Source organism: Pelodiscus sinensis, chromosome 2, assembly GCF_052426305.1.
Source record: "Pelodiscus sinensis isolate ZL-2025 chromosome 2, ASM5242630v1, whole genome shotgun sequence".
NCBI lineage: Eukaryota > Metazoa > Chordata > Testudines > Trionychidae > Pelodiscus > Pelodiscus sinensis.
This window is the reverse complement of record NC_143053.1, coordinates 47,895,027-47,902,079: the sequence shown is the minus strand read 5'-3', so window position 1 is coordinate 47,902,079 and position 7,053 is coordinate 47,895,027.

The following is a 7,053-nucleotide window of genomic DNA, read 5'->3' as shown; positions in this document are numbered from 1 at the left end:
CCCATTCTCCCAAATGTTTTGGAAAAGGTGCTTTTGCTGCCAGCTGTAGGAACCTCACCTCCTGTAGAGCAATTAATTCTGCCCTTAATCTCCAAATCAATACAGTCTTCCCATCAGGTCAGTCCCTTTCAAACTCCTTCATCCAGTCCTTTATCCACCCCTCCCATTCAACCCATCTACCCCTAGTTCAGCCTGTCCCAGAACCCCAACCCATTCCAACAAGCCCCCCCCCCACAATTTCAGCCAGCCTCCCTGCCCCCACATGCCCCTCAGTTCAGCCTGTTCCCCCCCTTAGTTTATCCCATTCTGCATCTCCCTCTTAACTGTAGTCACAACTGCCTACTTGCCTCGTGCATAGGCCCACCAGGTAGTGTTGCCAGGTGTCCGGTTTTGAACTGGACAGTTCTGTATTTGAGCTTTCTGTTCGGGAAACACATTGAGAAAATATAAATGAGAAAATATAAGTGTCCAGTATTTTCTGAATAAGATGTAATGTAGATTGTGATGTCATGTCAAGTGTGTCCGGTATTTGTTGAAACCATTTGGCAACCCTACCACCAGGGGGAAGTAAAGGGGAAAGCTGCCCTGAGGCCTGACAATTAAAAAGCGACCGGGGTGCCTGGCCACTGCTACAGCAACAATGTCAGCAGCTGGAATCTCAGGTCCTTCAAATTGCTGCTGGAGCCCCATGAAATGGGTGGGGCTGTAGAGCTGGCTGTTGGAGTCCCTGCCCCTTCCATCTGAGGTCTCGCCCCTTCCAAGGGTCCAGAGACAGCCCCACACACCTTGCCCAGCCTAGAAAGTCTGTCAGCCACCCTGTCCATGCATCAAAAAGTGAGGATTAAAATCTACAAATGCCCTTCCACCAAATCTTATTTGGCTTTCCTTGTATGACTCTTGAAATAACTGTTAACTACTAATGCTAATCAATCCATTGTGCCTTGTATTTAGTTGTGACACTCAGTACATTTTCCAGACCTGAAGAAGAGCACTGTGTAAGATCTAAAGCTTGTCTCTCACACCAGCAGAAGTTGTTCCAATGAAAGATGGTTGTCCCAATGAAAGGGACATCTGCCTTTTCCCTCTAATAGCCTAGGACCAGTGCAGCTACAACAATATTACATAAAATACTTGTACATGTGAGAATTGTTTGTCTTAGAACAAGTTTTAAAGGATCACTCTGTTTCAAGTGTCATTCTTCTGTGCAATTTAATATGTAATAGAATCATATAGGATATAGCCCAGAGTCTGATGGCAGGTACCAAAGTGGTTGTGCAGGGGAAAAGAAAGAGAGATTATAAAATGTTGTATCCCCACACATATTATTTTCCCATATTGGTCTGTAGATGGCAGCAAAAGTACAAGAACAGAACTAATGTCTTGCCTTCACTGAAGTTTAAAGGGAAATGCTGATTGGCATCAGTGGTGCAGGATCAGTCACTAAATTATCCTGGCAGCAGAGAACCCTTTGTATGAGTTAAAATTATAGAAAAATTCTCTCTGTGTCCCATGTTTAACAGCAGTGGTGTTTATTTCAGGCTGGCACTGGGTTTCCATCTCAAAAAGGTACAGTAGACATTGCACTGCCATCCACAAAAAGAAGGCAAGGATCTTCCCCATATTAGATCAGATAGTTTACCTGACAATAGTGTTTGCATTGCAAGACATTGCATAGTGGCACACGTCAATTACTATAAAGCATTTTAATTTACGATTAAATTGAATCATTCTTAGCAATGATGTTTGCAAATAGGAAATGTAGATATTTCATGCAGACGTATATTGTATATGCTATAGTTCAGTGTTTTTATTATTTATTATATTACCCAAACAGCGCCATCCTGTAAAATGTGCATTACACCCCACAAAACTCATAGTTATTGAGTTTGATATCAGTAACCCAAGTGTAAATCAGGAGTTGACATACAGAAGATGAATTCCTGGCCACATTAAAGTTAATAGCAGTTTTGCCACTGACTTCATTAAATGGGGCCAGAATCTAACCCAGAAGCTGTAAAACATGTGTAGGTAAAATTTGAATCAGCTCCATTGTTTAGATAAATTAAAATCTAAATTGCGTTGGTAGATCTGAACAATGAAATGCTGTGAGATGAGGGGTGTGAAGTAGCAAGAGATTTAAATTTGATGTCTCAATGCTGGTCAACAGAAAGGATGAATCCATCATTGCACCAGGTCAATATATTTTCTGTTGCAAAGGCTGACATGCCAATAAAAATAACAATTCAGATGTCTATAGAAGGCCTCTGCACAGCCAGCTACGCCGAGCTTCCATGCCCAGCAGATCTATGGTGCACAGTACTTTTTGCTGTATTTTGACACTTTAAAAAATGCGAAGAAACAACTCGTGTGTCAAATCATCGGCATTCTTCTAAACCAGAAAATGCCAAGAGCATCAAATGGAATCAAGATGAAGCCTAAAGTGGTGTACAAATTCTTTCTTTAAGACAAATAATATTTACTATAGCCTCTGTATCCTGACTGAGTTTATCAGCTCTCGGTAATAAAAGTGAAAACGTTTGTGCATGATGGATTGACCTAAATTTGGTCTAAACTGAAGGAAGTCCCTTTTAACAAGATGAGAAATATGTTCACTCCACATTGCTCATTAGCAACCTCTTCACTAATATTTAAGACAATCAAAGAGCTTGTCCTTATATTACCCTAGTGCAGCCAGTGGGAAAATGTTCAACTGCTCGTTTCATTCGATTGTGTCTCTCAGGCAGAAAGAATATGAGTGAAGGTTAGATTGCAGCCTGAGGTTAGTTGTTTTCATGTAATGAGAAAAAAAAATCTGTGTAGCTATGAAACTTTGGGGTGGGGGCTCTGTACCTATTCTCTTCAGTGTATTGAATGTTTCTCTTTGTATAACAGGAGGATTTTGGGGGCAATTTTGCCGCTCCATTCTTTCTTTCCCTCCCCCAGAATTCATTCTTTCCACTTCACTAAGATAGGCTGACTTTCCACTATCCTTTATTTTTCCAGTCTTTGTCTATGCAGGAGCCAAATTCTGCACTGATTTATACCCCGTGTCACTTTTTTGGGCAGATTCGTATTAGATCATTGTAAAACCAGGGTGGTCCAGTTTAATTCAGAGCAACACCATTGATTTGATTGTGCTCTTACTCAGCCTTGGATTAATCTAGTGGATTCAGCCCCTGAATTTGGAAGGGGCAAATAGACAATGATGATCCAAGGATAAATGTTGGGGTCAGTGTGCAGGATGGAGAGCAGGTGGTAGCACTGTCAGAGCAACGAGTCAGGAGTACATGGCAGGAGCATTTTAAGAAGGCAGATGGGGTTTTATGATTTGCTGAGAAGACAGATGATCAGACTGGATCCATAATCCACCAGAGCCCTCGCTTACCCTGGTGTTATATCAGAGTAGTTCCATTGGGTTTGGAACGTCCTTGCACTAGTTTTACACCAATGTAATTCCACCAATCTTATCAGTTATTCCTGATTTACACTGACATAAAGGAGAAAAGAATAAGGTGCAGTATTTAAGACCTATAATTTTAAAGGGTTTGTTTGCCTTTCTTTGGAATGTCTAAACCTGGGTATAATGGAAGTGAAAGCAAGATTAGCACTTGTGAAGAGTGAATATATTTGCTTTTCCTGACTGATAAAGAAGCCCCAGACTTTTTGGGATTTTAGAAGCCAGCCGGTGTTTGTGGCTCATTTTTCCCTTTACATTTTAAAAATCCCTTCCCAGCTTCAAACACACTTCTAGTAATGATGAGGTAAAGAAGCTGGGAAGTTTTGATGAGAACTAAAGCCAAGAGTGTTGTAAGAAAAAAGTCCAAGTTGGTGTTAATTGAGGGTTCTAAAAAAAAAGTTTGTGATAGAGGGAGAACACTAAGACAAAGGGGCTATAGGGATTATCCACTAGTGGTGGGGGAAGATTTCTTAAAGTAAGAAGACAATAATGGAACTTGGAGAGAATTCAGAGATATGACTTGATTCCTGCTGTGGAGCTACCTCTGTTCTTGAGAAGGCCTACTCTGGATTATAGCATGAAGAGAGGACAGGAAATCCAGAAAGCCTGGGCTGATGGGCCACCTGGAAATGAGAATGGGACTGAGACAGAAACCAACAAGCTGCAGGAAAGGCTTGGTTACTTTGCTTCAGAAAAGACTTAGGGTAACTAAAGCACAGGAGCAGGCGACCTAGAGAGAGAGATGATTTGGGAGAGCAGGTGATTGGGAAGTGTAAGAGAACTTTAAGCTAATTCATGGTTAGGAAAAATCCAGAAAGTGTTGGTCACTGAGAAATTAACAGGACTATAGTTTGGAGCGAGAAATAAGATGTATAATCTAATGTGTGATTGTTGCTACCTTAATAATCTGTACCTATTTTTGTAACAGCTATGTCTACATTACAGTTAAAATTGAAGCAGCCGCAGTTGATCTTCTGGGGTTTGAATGAGCAGATCTAGTGAAGACACGCTAATTCAAACTGAGAGGCCACCCCCATCGATACCAGTAGTCCTGATTCTACAAGGAGTAAGGGAAGTCAAAGGGAGAGTGTGCTCCCTTCAACTTCCCACAGTGTGGACAGTGCCAAAATTCAAGTTAAGATACTTCAACTTAAGCTACACAATTAATGTAGCTGGAGTTTCATATCTTAATTTGAATTTATCCCTTAGTGTAGACCATGGGTAAATGATTATATCTAATTGACCTAGCTGAGTGCAAAGGAATAGTATACATATACAAATAGTAATAAAAAGGAAGTGTTGACAGATAGATACTCTGTCAACAAAGTGATGTTCCATCTCTGATGTTAAATCTGTCTAGGCTATTAGAAGTACAATAACCAATGTTTTGTTTGTTACAAAGTCAAATCCCATACAATGGAGTTTATTTATGAAAAGATTAAACATAAGTGATACTTTGTCTTGTGTTTGTTTTTCATTACGGACAGTTGATTCTTCCTTAATTAGATTAGTGAAATCATGTTCTATTTTTGCACTGTAAACTTTTCTTCATATAACAATGGAGTGCAGAGAAAAGATTGTTTAAGATGCTTGTATGGTAAGGCACCCCTGTATTGACATCCTACACATAATTGCAATAATCGTACAAAATATGTCTTGTGAGGTATCATTTGAAAACTAATTCACTGATCAGTAATAGCATGATGAAATGTGTATAGCAGCATCATATAAAGTTATGAGTTCCCTCTGATGTTGATAGCACATGTTTAAATCCATGTAGCCCTGATTAAGCAGGACTGATCAAGAAGGTCCTAAACAAAGCAATGTGTGCTTACCTCAATGTATATATAATTGGTAAACATGGTCCTCAGAAAGGGAAGACGGGTGACTAGGAAAATCTACATTTTAGCAAAGCGAGATGGCAACAAATCTGCATTCTCTTTCACTATCAGACACCATCTAATTGACCTAGCTGAGTCCAAAGGAATAGTATACATATACAAATAGTAATAAAAAAGAAGTGTTTGTTTACTGTTTGAATGAACTTTTAGTTAGTTATGACCCTTGGGAAAATGTATTTCAAAGGTTAACTGAAATGTAAAAGTGAGGGGCAAAACCACCCCAAATTCTCTCTCACCACCACCCCTCCCCAACACACACACACATCTCACTCTTTTCTACCTAAGAGGCCAAAAGAAACAGCCTGTGGACTTGGGAACTTTCCTGGCCTAAAACTTGGTCAGCACTGATACTGGGAACCTGTGGTAAATTACTTCACCTTGAACCAACTCTAGTTTGTTAAGTTTAGAAATATTTTTATCTTTATTTCTCTTGTAACCATTTCTAAATTCAATGCCTTATACTTATTTATGATGTATCTGTAGTTAAATAAACGTGTTTTATTCTTTAATTAAAACTAACCCAGTGTTGTGAATTGTTTGGATTACTCCATTTAAAGTAGTAGACTGTTGTATATTAATCCTTTTAGAGCAGCGGTTCTTAAAGTAAGGTCTGCAGACCACTAGTGATCCATGACCATTTTGCAGGTGGGCTGCAGGCTCACCCCCATCCCTACAAAATTGGCTTCCCTCTGTAGTGGGGTGAGCTTGAAGCCTCGCAGACTGGATCTGGCTTGTGAGGGAAGAAAGCAGCTCCATGTGCTGCCACTCCCCCTCCGGTCAGCTGGGAAAAAAGCAGCGCAAGAAACTGTCCGCCCTGAGGCTTCCCCTGCAGGTCCCATTAGCCAGAATCCCAGCCAGACCCCGCCCCCAGGCGGCTCCTGCACCCTACCTCCCAGTCAGAACCCCCACCCTCCTCCTGCTCCTGCACCCGACCTCCTGACCAGACCTCCCACCTTCAGCCTGCTCCTGCACCCCACCTGCTAAAGTACTGCAGTAGAAAGGGGATTAAAGAATTGCTACATGGTGTTATTCCAAAAAAGGACACAGGTAATACTCTAGAAGATGTTTTTGCTAAGGTAAGCAAAGGAGACCATTTGCCAAAGAGTTTGTTAGGAAAAGGCACAAAATAATAGTTAACGTTAAATGGTGATCTATCAGAAAGCTCAAAGGAGTTTTAATCTTGAATCCAGGCCCACTGACCTGGCTCCAGGACAGAACAGTCAATGGGCCCTCATGGACACACAAGTTGTGCCCACATGGACACAGTCTGTCTTGTATGTGGGTGGTACTGCGCAGTGTTCCCTGACAGCTGAGTGCTTGGGTGACCACCCAGGAGAGAGTCAAGATCAGCAGAGCACCGACTGTGCCCACAGCCGGCAGCATGTGTTTATATTAGTGGTGCACAGATGCATATGGCTTGGTTCACATAACATTTATTCTTCACATGAACGGAAAAGGTTAGAAGGAACGCTGGTGCTGTACCTTTGGTGTCTGGTGAGCTGCTGTCTGCATTGCTGGGCATGCTCTTCTAGCTCAGCTAGGATTTCCACATGCCCACCCAGCAGCCTTCACTGTCACGGTACCACCCCACATGAGCCTAGAAGCCCTGCAGTCTGCTTGGGTGATTTAAAAGGGCCCAGGGCTCCCAGCCACCACTACTGTTGCAGCATTGGTAGTTAGATTCCCCTTCCCCAC